Consider the following 13,823-nt stretch of genomic DNA (forward strand, 5'->3'; position numbering starts at 1 on the left):
TCACTGGGTTTTAAGCCCAGCTCCCAGAGAGCAAAGGACTCTCCCATTGCAGCTGGCACCACGTACAGCAATGGACCCGGCAAAGGCTCCCTATGAGGGCAAGCCAGCTATGGAAGCGTCCCAGAAGATGAGTGAACGCTGCTGGTCTCCGGAGCTCAGGCAGAGCCCTTTGTCCCCATGCCCCCGGTCTCCACAGCAGCCCAGGTCACCGGTTCACCTCCACAGATCACCGGCATTGCACTCCTGGTCTCCACCCTTGCGTTGAGACTCGCCCAAAGGGAAGCGCCAGTCGCTGTATAGTCGGTACTGGTCATCTCTATGCCGGCGATCACCATCACCTAGACCACAGGAACGCTCTCCAACACGGTACTGCTCCCCCTACTCCCGGCACCGGTCTGAGTACTCGAGGCACTGGTCGCCCACAGCGACAGTTAGCCGCCAGGCTCAGGCATCGACGGCCGCGCCCTAGTCACCGAGGGGGATTCCTCTGGCACGGAGAGGGAGTTCAGCTCTGTGCTGAGACAGCACCATCGTGACTGGGCTCCTGAGGTTGCATCCACCTCAGCAGTACCATCCTGGCAGCAGGGCCAGTGGCCAGTGCAATGGCCTTACTGGAATGCCTGGGGTGTGCTGGTTATGCCCATGCCCCCGTCTCACCAAACGTCGGTCGCCACGTCGGACAAGCTCCAAACGGCACCGGGCTCGGTGCGTGAAGCACTAGCAGACACTGGGCACCTGCTCCTCCACCCCACCCTGAGACCCCCTTCCCCTGCAGTGGATGATGCCCTGGGCCCTCCCGCCGTGGTTCAGTCACCCTCCTCCTCTCCAGACGAGGCTGTGGTGGGGCCCTCTGGTGCTACCCCACCAGACAACTTTAAGGAGCACCAAGCCCTGCTCCGAAGACTGGCCACTAACTTAGGCCTAGAGGTGGAAGAGATGGTGGAACAATCAGACACTTTGTTCAATGTGCTCTCTGCATTCACCCCCTCACAGCGGCCAACAAAAAGGACAAGCAAGGGCATTCTAGTTCCAACCCCAAAAATAAGGAGGCCAAGAGACTGGGACTTTTCAGGAGGAAAATTTATTCCACGGCCAGTCTCCAATTCTGAGTCCTAAACCACCAGGCTCTTTTGGGGCGATATAATTTTAACCTGTGCGACTCCCTCCATAAATTTAAGGAGTCCATGCCCCAGGAGGTGGCCCAAGAGCTCGGGCCCCTTGTTGAGGAGGGTACCGCAGATGCTCGGTTCTCCCTCCAGATGGCCTGGGATGTGGCCAATTTGGCATCCAGGGTAGTCACCTCGGCAGTGGTCATGAGGTCCAGTTTCTGACTTTGGACCACAGGGCTATCCCAGGAGATCATAGAATCATAGAATCTCAGGGTTGGAAGGGACCTCAGGAGATCATCTAGCCAACCCCCTGCTCAAAGCAGGACTAATCCCCAGACAGATTTTTTGCCCCAGATCCCTAAATGGCACCCACAAGGATTGAACTCACAACCCTGGGTTTAGCAGGCCAATGCTCAAACCACTGAACTATCCCTCCCCCATATGCAGTCCTCCATACAAGATCTCCCATTTGATGCAGTTGGGCTGTTTGCTGAACAAACGGACGCAAGGCTGCATAGTCTGAAGGACATTCAGGCCACCCTCCGCTCCTTGGGATTACATACGCCTCAGTCGGTGAGGAAGCAATTCCAGCTGCTCTCACCACCAAGACTTTGGCAGCCTCGACAGAGATCTACAAGGAGAAGGGACACTAGTTTTAGTGACCGCCGCCTTTCCTCCGCCCATTCGCCTGCACAGCCTGGCCCAGCGAAATACCACTGGGGCCAGAAGCAGGTGTTTTGAGGGTGCGTTCAAGAGCGACACCCCAGTCAACTCCCTGGATCCATCCCATCTTTTCCTCAACCATTCGGCTTGGTCAAGAGTTACCTCGGTCCGCTGGGTGCTGGAGATTGTCACTGGGCTACACCCTCCAGTTTTTGGCCACCCTTTCCAGCCCCACTCTTCCCCATCTCTCTTCAACGACCCTTCTCATGAGCAACTCCTCATTCAGGAGGTAGACAACCTCCTACGAATGGGGGCGGTGGAGGAGGTCCCTCAGAAAATGAGGAGGAAAGGTTTCTACTCCTGCTATTTCCTGATCCCAAAAGCAAAAGGGGGTCTAAGACCCATTCTGGACCTGCGATGACTCAACAAGTACCTCAAGAAGTTTCGCATGGTTTCACTGGCACTTCATCATCCCCTTCCTGGATCTGGAAGACTGGTATGCTGCTCTCGACTTGAAAGACATTTAGTTCCATATCTCTATCTTCCAAGGACACAGACAGTTCCTCCGTTTTATGGTGGGCCAGCACCATTTCCAGTTCACGGCACTTCCCTTTGGCCTCTCCTTGGCCCCATGGGTATTCACAAAACGTATGGCCCCAGTAGCCACTTACCTGAGGCGTCAGGCGATCCAGGTCTCTCTTTATCTTGACGATTGGCTTATCAAGGGCAGATTTCAGGATCAAGTGCTGAGCAGTCTCGATCTGGTGCATTCTACCTGCCGCGACCTGGGCCTGTTAGTGAACGAAAAGAAATCGACCCTTGTACCAATGCAGTGGATGGAGTTTAACTGGGCAGTCCTTGATTCCATGCGGGCCAGGGCTTCCTTCCAGAGGCCCGTTTCTGAGCCATGTCAGATGTAATCTCCCATATAAGGGGCCACCAGCTCACCACCGCCCGCACTTGTCTAAGGTTGCTAGGTCACATCGCTGCCTGTACTTACGGGGTCCGCTGTGCCCGGCTCCAGTTCCAGCCACTGCAGGCATGGTTGGCATCGGTCTACATCCCCAACAGGCACAACCTGGACCTCGTAGTCAAGGTGCTGGACCATATCTGGTCATCACTGGCGTGGTGGTTGGACCCTGCATCGGTGTTGCAAGGAGTTCCCTTCACGTCCCCGTTGCTAACTCTAGTTTCCGATGCCTTGGGCCTGGGCTGGGGAACCCACTTGGGCAAGCTCAGTACACAAAGCTGCTGGTCGGGGGTTGACTGCTCCCTCCACATAAACGTCAGGGAACTCAGGGCAGTTCGCCTGGCCTGTCAGGCTTTTCGGTCCCACTTACAAGGCAAAGTGGTTCAAGTCCTGATGGACAACACCGCCACGATGTTGTATATCAGCAAACAAGGTGGAGCCAGGTTCTCAGCCCTCTTCCAGGAAGCCCTCCGGCTCTGGGACTCGAAGAAAAAACTGTTACCTACCTTTTGTAACTGTTGTTCTTTGAGATGTGTTGCTCACGTCCATTCCATTGCCCACCCTCCTGCCCCTCTGACGGAGTTGCTGGCAAGAAGGAACTGAGAGGGCATAGGGCCAGCGGTGCCTAATATACTGACACATGAGCGCGGCACTGAAGGGGGTGCCACAGGTGACCTTATTGATACCGCTAAGGCAAAAGTCTCCAAGAACTGTGCACATGCACCTCCAATGGAATGGATATGAGCAACACATCTCGAAGAACAACAGTTATGAAAGGTAGGTAGGTAACAGGGCTTTTTTCTGCCACCCTGACACCCAGCACAAGTGTGATGGAAGGACAGTGGCCAGTGGTCCAGCAGTTATGGTTTGGGTTTGCACTAAAATGTGGTGTATTTTACTCACCCAACCCCTGAGCAATTACTCAGATTTTAAAGGGGGCAAAGTGAACATTCACCCTTTAAGTCAGTGTTTCTCAAACTGGGGTCGCCGCTTGTGTTGGGAAAGCTCCTGGTGGGCCGGGACGGTTTGTTTACCTGCCCTGTCCGCAGGTCCGGCCGATCGCGGCTCCCACTGGCCGGTTCGCTGCTCCGAGGGACTTACTGGCCGCCGCTTCCAGCAGCCCCCATCAGACCTGCAGACGGGGCAGGTAAACAAACCGGCCTGGCGCGCCAGGGGCTTTCCCTACACAAGCGGCGACCCCAGTTTGAGAAATACTGCTTTAAGTACTCTCAATTCAAAATTTTAACTCATGGTCCATATTAACTACCATTTTTACATGTGGGCACAGGGATCAGAAGTCCCTCCTGGTCTGTGGGTTTCCCTTTTTGCAGCCAAAGCAACAAGAGAAGCATCCCCAAATGGAGACACGTTTCCTGAATCAGGATTAGGGCGTGTGGAGCACTGAACTGCCAGTGGGACCATTAGGGAAGACACCCACTGAAACTAAATTTCTGCTGAACACAACACTTAGTGCATAAAAATTAATCAAGTACTACAATGACTTGCTTTATTCATAATACTTAATGGTCATGTAATAGGAGTTTTTATTCAGCAGTAAAGTTCGTAAGTGCAGGTTTTACATGTAGAAAGGTATTATGCTGATGGTTTAATTACACACCTTTTTGCACACCAAAGGAAATGGGTTATGTAGTTTTTGTAATTAAAGAAGGACTTTTGAGGGGAAATGAACTTTGCAGTGACCTGATGTTTTTATTTTGAGTTCAGTGGCATTGGACATCACTCTGTAAATGGTAAAGCCATAAAAACACAGTAGGTGTCATGGCCAAGCTTTTCGACTTCATGCTGCATTTTCTAAAACTTAAAAATAGCAACGTTCAACAACAAGTAGCATCAGCATCATATGCTTGGAAGCCTCTTCGGTGCAGTGCCTGAACAATTATATAAATTACAACTGTGTCCAGCATGTCTAGAAAATGAATAGAGAAAAACAAGCTTAAAAAGTAACTGAAAAATAAAACCCATTTCATGCCAAAAATCCTAAAAAAGATTGAGCTTTAGCGAAAGCCAATAGGAAAAAAAATAAAATAAAAAAGCAAAGGCAGTGAAGTCAGTTTTCCTAGGCTGCATATCTACAGGGATAAGGAGGCCAAAAAGTGGTAGAGTTATTTGATACTGAAGTCAATGGGGCTATTCACAGTATGCGCAGCTAAGCACACATGTTGTATGCTGTGTTGTTGTAGCTGCATTGGTCCCAGGATATTAGCGAGACAAGGGGATGAAAAGATATTACCTCACCCACCTTGTCTTGCTGAGCCCATATGTAAGTCTTTGCTGGATGAGGGCCTACTCCCGCCTCCCATTACTAGAGTATCTGAACTCCTTTGACACTAACTAGATTGCCATTGCCAAAGTCAAAAGTGGACATCATGGGGATTCTGACTATTCTCCTTTTCAGTAGATAGCAAGGTCTGCTTTGGGTAGAGTTGGCCAAAATATCTTCCACTAGTAACCCATCGTAGCCCAGGGCTCACCTCTACATTCTTGTAAACTCATTGACTCTCATCATGACTAACACAAATGAAATCCATCAGGGGATTTGAACAAGAAGCCCAACCATGTTAAATAAGGCCAAAGCCTGGCTTACTTTGAGTGAGCCCTTTGCTTTAAGGTTACAGCATGCACCAGTGGGAGCATGGCTGTACTGAAGAATATTATTCTGTCACAGAAAAAGGCCTTTGGAGGTGGATACGAGGAAGGATGGGGGAGATTCCCTCTCCGGAATTTGACCATTGCTCATGCACCTTTAACAAAGATGGTGGAGGATAACTTGTAGCACACCCTCCTCCAAGCAAAGGATCTATCTTCCAGTTTGGGGTCTACCCACTCTAATTTGAAATTACATATTGTACAGACAAATATAGTACACTATTTTAAAATCTTATTAAGATTTTAATAAGATTTGGTAACTACAGCAGGTAGGGGGAACAGTAGGATGAACTATGTGTACAAATAAGAGAGGCCATTTTCATATTTCATTGGCCAAAAGCATGAGTTTGTTACAATGAGTTTGCTTACTATTGTTAAACAATAGTTTTTCCCTTATGAAATCTGTGTGATCTTGCCAGTCCCATGATTAACATGCTGTTAAAAAGGCCTGTTAATGGTACTTTTAGGCCTTGATCCTGCAATCGAATCCTTGCTGAACAGGTGTCGAATCGGGGCCGTCATCTGTAAAAAAACAGTGTCAAAGTAGGAATTTCTCTTAAGTTTCAGAGGCAAATCACCAGCTGGTGACAGACGGTGTAATTGCATTGGTGCCAGTTGAACTACAGTGATTTACCCCAGCTGAGGATCTGGCCCTCAATATCTGTAGGCTGTTCTATATTGCCATAGCTTACATGCAGTAGTTCTGGAGATTCTATTTTGATGTTTCAGCAAGCATGTTAGAGGTGTGCTCATGCGTGTTCCTTTGCCAGATGAGCATTCATACTACATACTCAACAAATATGGTGCCATCAGCTAACAAACAGTGGCTCTCCATAGTGCAATTTATGGGCCTGCTATACAATTATAAAGATGCTTTGCAGGATATAGATTCCCACAATTTGCATTAGTTCACCACACTTCGCATATGATACCCTCCTATTTTTGTTTAACTCTATCAAGAGTAGTTATAATAGGATTAGCAAATTTTTTTACTTAAAATACAATTACCTCATATCTTAGAGAGTATTATTACAGAGTCTTAGGACAAGATGAGTTTTTACTGTATATGTAAATGAATTTAAAATAGACATATCTCAAACACACTTACACATTATAAATCTTTGTGTGAGCTATTTCTCCGCTTGTGAGGAGACAGGTTCCAGATAAGCATTTGGTAAACATTTGAAAACGTGAGACAAATAATCCTATGCAATCCCAACGTCTTCAAATACACACTTGAAAAATTCATTCTGTAACAATTTCAGCCTATCTCCCTCAACATAGAAGAATCGTAACACTGGTAAAACTTGCAGAAATATTTTTACAATTTTATTAGAGGTTTTAATTCAGTGCTTTATCTACCTCTGTTAGTCTGCAAAATAGCTTTAAATATTCAAGTGGTAATTAATGAATCTTTTATGTTGCAAATCAAACATTTTCATCTGTGCCGCGGTACAGTAGTGAGAAGGAAGGATTTAAAGTATAATTGTTTCTACTGTTCTCCTTCCAGTGCTGAATGCCTGTTACCATTTATTATACCATTGGCTTTTGCTACAGTTCATCAGCACTGGGCCACCTCTTTATTGTTCAATATTTGCTGCCTTTTTTTTTTTTTTTTTAAGTTCAAGATTTCTTACTGTGCCTTTGCCAGAGACATTCCTAAGGAGATGGAAACTCTCTGAATGCGGAATTTTTGCTTGAGTGCAAAATAATAAAAAGCATGTGTGTATTAAAAAGGGATCAACTTAATGGGAAATGAGCATTGGGTTACATTAATATTCTATTACAGTAAAAATCATATTTAATAAATTTTCTCCAGAATCGTACTGTATTTTTCTAAGTCGCGTGCCAATCCAAAGAAACCGTGTATATGATACATTTGATTTATGCTAAGTAAATAACCTGCACAGCCCATTTTTGTCCTTTTTTTTTTTTTAAATAAGCGCAGAAACACACACCAGACTAGAATTTTATGCTTAGTTTCCATATAGTGGGGGAAAGAGTCTTGTGCAGCTTTCAGCCTTTATAAACAGTATTTGATTGTATTGACACTATATGTGGAATTTTATGTTATGTGGCAAGAACATGAAAAAGGTAACATTGTAATTTATCCTAAACCATAACATTAGTACTACTACTAAATTACTTCAGATATTAAAACACAGTTTTCCTTTACTTTCTTTTGTCATCACATAAAATGAGGACTCCAGCGCTACAGTGCAAATAGGCCGCTGCTTATCCTGCTTTCCATAATGCTTATAAAAGGATTGACATATCCTTGATTGTATGCTATATCAGCCGACCCTTGTTGTTCCATGCCCCTAATTAATATTATACTCAGTGACATTTATGTATCAGAGCAATAAGCTAAACAGGAAACAATTTATGTCACCTAAAGCTTTTTAACAAATCGATGCAACTATTTGTAATTGCTTGTTTCACAAGATTAAAAGTACTCAGCCTTGATCTTCGCCCACAGTTTTGTGGCCAACATGACCTGTGCTTCCGTTGTAAAATAGGAGTGTGGGTGATCAGCACCTATTTCCATCAAGTAATCCATATTGCTAATATTTCTGGAATTTTAATGTAGTTACAATTTATAGCTGATCAAATGTGGTTACCTAAATTGCTGTTGCTAGTAGACAGTTTAACTGTCTTTATTAATTACAGTATAATTTAATGTTTGAGTACAGGCACTTGTGTTGGTCATTTTTACAGCTAAAGCAGTTATGTGCCTTATGACGAACCATTTTAGCATTTTCAATGGAAATTTGCTAATATGATGAGTGATAAAAGTGTCAAACTCTGGTAAATAATGGTTATTGCCTTGGCTGGAATTAATCCTTGAAAAGACGGTTACCTTCAAATTAACATTATAACTTGAAGGGAAAAAAATGTTTTTCTGGCTTCTGTGATACATAAAACAAAACAGAAAAAGGGCCACTGATTTCTTCCAAACAAACATATTTGCAGCTCTAGCCACTGAGGGTTGACTTTGCAGTGAAACAAATGCTGTTTTTAAAAGAACTTATGGGGGGGGGGAGGAGGGTATTTTTGCCAAATATCACTAAGCTGAAATTGTTTATAATTTGTGAGTCTTACATTTTGAAAATGTTTAATAAAGTTTATTATTAAGTTGCCAATATACGCCCTGATGCAGCAGATCTCTTAAAACCCACTGACTTCACTGAAACGTATTTCTATTGTTTTAGCAGCTAGGAGCCCCCATCCTAGGCGATGTTTGCAGAACACAGAGATGACCCCTACCCAGAAGATCTCACAATCTAAGTAGCCTTAAGCAGGTACTTAATGTGCTTAGCGGAATCAGTCTTCCAAGGTTCTGATCCTGTAAGTGAATCCACATGGGTGGACCCCGTGTCTGTGCGGATGCCCCACTGAAGTCAGTGGGGCTCCATGCAGAGTCACCTTGCAGGACAGGGGCCACAACAGTCAATTTGCAACCTAAATATTTTATCACATTTAAAATAGCATTCACACATGCACAGTATAATTCCCCACCAACACACCACATTTCAGTCCACATTTGCCAACTTGCTTTAGACAAGACAGAAGTTTGTAACAACAAACTTGGTAATATTAGAAGGAAGAGTACTTCTATTTGACAGAATTAAACACCATTGATACAAAGATGAAAGATGGCCTTGATTACCATGCTATTACATGAATGTTTAACATTATCATTGAAGTCTGAGCTTGATTAATAGGTCAAGCAGGGCTAATTACACTTTGTTGTGAGGAGTATGCATGTGTGAGAGAGCGCGCGCGCAACAGTGTTAATTCCTGAAAGTGGTTCCACAATGTGGATTGTGTTCTAGTATATGTTGACAATCTAAGTTAAATGTCAATATTCTAACCTTCTGTAGAGGCCACCTGTAATGTGCATGGGGAGAGCTCTACTTGTCTATTGCTAATTCAGACTATGCCTTGAATTTTCTTTTTAAAATGTCTTATGTTCTGCTAGTTATTTTTTCAGTAGAGAAGAAACCTAGAATAATTAAACACTGTACTTCAATTTTCATCCTGGAGGTTATTAAGAACATAAGAATGGCCGTACTGGGTCAGACTAAAGGTCCATCTATCCCAGTATCCTGTCTTCCAACAGTGGCCAATGCCAGGTGTCTCAAAGGGAATGAACAGAACAGTTAATCATCAAGTGATCCATCCCCAGTCGCCCATTCCCAGCTTCTGGCAAACAGAGGCCAGGGACACCATTCCTGCCCATCCTGGCTAATAGCCATTGATGGACCTATCCTCCATGAACTTACCTAGTTCTTTTTTTCAACCCTGTTATAGTCTTGGCCTTTACAACATCCTCTGGCAAGAAGTTCCATAGATTGACTGTACGTTGTGTGAAAAAATACTTCCTTTTGTTTGTTTTAAACCTGCTATTAATTTCATTTGATGACCCCTAATTCTTGTATTATGAGGAGTAAATAACAGTTCCTTATTTACTTTTTCCACACCAGTCATGATTTTATAGACCTCTATTATATCCCCCCACTTCTGTGTACTGTATGAAGCGTCAGAGTGGGCAAAATCAATGTTTTTGACTGGAAAAAGACATTTCTAAGCTTGCTATAGCTGGTGGCCATATTGCAGATTGGGGACTCATTTTGTGACATGCCAGAGTATGGTGTCAAGAGCTTGTTTATTTCTCAGGGCTGGTCTACACCCAGCCGCTAGTTCAGCGGCTGGGGATCGAAGTTCTGGGTTCAACTTATCGCGTCTGGTCTGGACGCGATAAGTCGAACCAGGAAGTGCTCGCCGTCGACTGCAGTACTCCAGCTCGGCGAGAGGAGTACCGCGGAGTCGACGGGGAGCCTGCCTGCCGCGTGTGGACCGCGTCTGTACCGCGGTAAGTTCGAACTAAGGTATGTCGACTTCAGCTACGTTATTCACGTAGCTGAAGTTGCGTACCTTAGTTCGACTTGGGGGGTTAGTGTAGACCAGGCCTCAGATAATACAAAATACTGTGTAATGGTTAAACATTTGGCTTCAATAGCAAAGAGCCTCATTTTAAGTTGCTACTAATGCTGCATTAAATTAGGCTGAAGACCGAGAGCCTGATCCCGCCACTACACAAGTCAATGACAAAATTTCATTTTGGAGTAAGCTTGGGCTCCAATTTGCAGGCCCAATTCTGTGAGTGCCCTCACAACTTCCAACCAAGTCCATGGGAGTTGACCAGCTCAACTCCTGGCAGCAGGCTCTCTGCAGTTGGGCACTACGTACACAGAGACATCCAAACTTCTGGCAAGTTACACAAGCACTCTGGCAGTGAGAATTTTGTCACTGACTTCAAAGTGAGCAGGAGTAGGTCTGCGTTTACATGGATCAATTAACATGTAATGCCTGACTTTTCTTCTGCCTTGCACCTGGTATAGTCATTATCACCTGTGCAGAGTGTGCCAATTGGGTGCAAAAATCTATTATGATTTGACTTTGTTTGCCACCCACTTGAGCCAAGTGTAGATGACATCACAACACATGCTAAGCTAATTAATATTGAACTGTATTAAGATACGCTACCCGTGATTTTAAGCAAGCTAAGTAAATTTGATTTAAAAAGGGAGGCCTTGTCTAGTTTTCTAAAACTGCAATACACATTAACGTTTGCAGTGAACATTTTTATTCTCTGTATTTAGATTATTAAAGTTTCAAAATCAATACCTTTCTGATACACTACTTTGTAACTTATTTATTTTTTACCCTGAAAGTAGTTATCCAGTATAATTTTATGGCAGAATATTTTTATAAAATCATTTGTACTAATTTAAGCATTTATCATTATATGCAAAAAGATTTCTTGATGAGAATATTATAGACGGTGCATGTTTTTGACATTAGCATTTTATTTGGATGACTAATCTTGCAGATGTGAAATTTTAATGAATTATTCATGGAAGTCTCTCTTCTGAAATTTTAGTTTGCTGCTGCTAATGCTAGTTATTAAACATTTTATTTTTCTTTATAAAACTTGAAGAAAATAAACGTATGCTTACTCAAGAGAAAAGGAGGTGGGCTTCTTTCTTTAAAGTTTGTCTAAGATAACAATGTCACTTTGAACTTTATTAATCATGATTTGGCCTAATCCTCTAAACCCTTTATTACCTAGGTATAATGATTACAACTCGGAGCAGTTCCTATTGAAGTCGACGGTAGAGCTCTCAGGACTTGGAAGTATTTTCAGGATTGGACTAACCCGGCACTCATGTCTGTGCCTTTAGGGTAAAATCCAGAGCACTGTTCAACTCTCATTGACTACAAAGGCCAAACCCACTGCTTCTATTTGCAAACAGATGCATTTAAGGGCCTGTTCTGGGAGGTGCAGAGTGCCTTCCAATGAAGTCACATGGAGTCACATGGGGGAGGGATAGCTCAGTCGTTTGAGCATTGGCCTGCTAAACCGAGGGTTGTGAGTTCAATCCTTGAGGGGGCCACTTAGGGATCTGGGGCAAAATCAGTACTTGGTCCTGCTAGTGAAGGCAGGGGGCTGGACTCGATGACTTTTCAAGGTCCCTTCCAGTTCTAGGAGATATCTCCATTAATTAAAAAAAAAAAAAAAGTTGAGCATGTTCTGAGCTTTGGAGGACCAGGCCTATGCTCCCCATGGCTGTTAAATGTAGATCCAGACCCTGCCACACGCTTTGCTTGGGAAGCCTCATGCAGACTGACTTGGATGAGATCTCTCCATTGACTTAAATGGGGACTCTGGTGAGGTGCAGGGGCCTGCCCATGGTGATCCATTTGCAGGCTGGGGACCGTAATGACTATAACTAACATGAGATAATAAAAGGGAAAAAGAAAACAAAAACTTAGGACATGGCAACTTGTATTACCAGTGTGAACAACCAGCATTTTATTGCATTTGAGAATGCTATAATGTCAGTAATTAGTACTGACTACACAACATTTTTTATTGTCTGTATCAACAGACATGGAATGATGGAATTACAGTTGATGTAAGGAATGAGTTTCTTTTATGCCTTATCAAAAAAAAATCTCGTTACTGGCAGCACATACACATGAAGCACCATGCTAACAGTCTGGACTGTACCATTTTCATCAAGGCTTATGGGTAGAAGATATTTTGTTACCTACTCTGGGTCCATTAAAATGCAGTCATAACTGCAAATTTTACTCTCAAGACTAGAACGCTAAGTGATTTCTGAAACATCTAAAAATTCAGTCTGAGTACATTAACCAAAGGTACCAAAGGATTTCAAAAGAGTTTAACACATTCTTCACGCTATAAGGAATGTAGCTTGTTGGCAATCTGAAAACTACAATAGTTTAAAATTATTTTTAAAAACTTTTATACATACGTATATATAAAATATCTAATGATCTGCAGTATCTGTAGAATCACAATCCCTGCCCCATTCTCTCTCCCAAAATCTGAGTTTAAGAAGAGTGCTGGGAATTATACTTGAACTCTCATAAGCGACAATCAAAAAAGGTAATATTTTGTGGTCACCGTTGTTCTACATAAGCCTTGATTTTTCATATCACTTCTAGTCAAATGCAGAAACCTAACAGGTTTTACATTTACAAACTTTTCTTTGTGGACAAGGAAGGCTTTGACTCTCATTCCTGACAGCGATTTACCTGATACATGGTACTACTTTCATAATGTACGCTTTTCTTTGAGAAAAAAAACATGTAACAAATTGTCTTTACATCTTGGCACCTTGTAAAGTTTTTTTTTTCTTTATACAAAAGTTCAATAGTTTGACACGCCCCATTATTAATCACTACTTCACTGATAAACTTTGAAAGTGTGACCCTGGAATTCATCATGCAAAATATTTACTGCAGCAGGAGAAAAACATTTTTAAAACAACTTTTTTTTTTTTTTTTTTACTTTTCAAATGTATGAACCTTTGTTTAAGACAGCCAGAAATGGCAGTGGTAAGATAACAGAAGGGGTGGGAAAGTATAAAAAAAAACCCAAACAAACAAACAAAAAAAACCCCAGCTTAACACAAACTGTACAAAAGAGGCTTCGATCAATGATAACAGGAGAAAAAAAAAAATTGAAAACAATGTAAAAATTAAAAAAAAAAAAAAAAAAAAAAAAAAAGTCAGGGATTTTCTCCCACATGTCAGCAAATGTCATCCAATATTCTTAAAGCAAGGATAACTAAATAAAATACATGTGCAGCATATTCTGCAATTCCATTACATACAGTAGTTTTTTTTTCCAAAGCTATTTTTTTTTAGTATAGTTAATATAAAGCAGTTGCACAAAAAGCAAAAGGTGTTTTGACAAACAGGTATGCATTTATTCCTTTTGAGGAATGGTATCTAAAAAAAAAAAAAAAAAGGACCTTTTCCCCTTTTCTTCCTCCCTCCCCCCAAAAAAGACAAAGGCTCACACAGACACATTGGGA

Source organism: Terrapene carolina, unplaced genomic scaffold (genome assembly GCF_002925995.2).
Source record: "Terrapene carolina triunguis isolate 2854851 unplaced genomic scaffold, T_m_triunguis-2.0 Scaffold89, whole genome shotgun sequence".
Classification (NCBI taxonomy): Eukaryota; Metazoa; Chordata; order Testudines; family Emydidae; genus Terrapene; species Terrapene triunguis.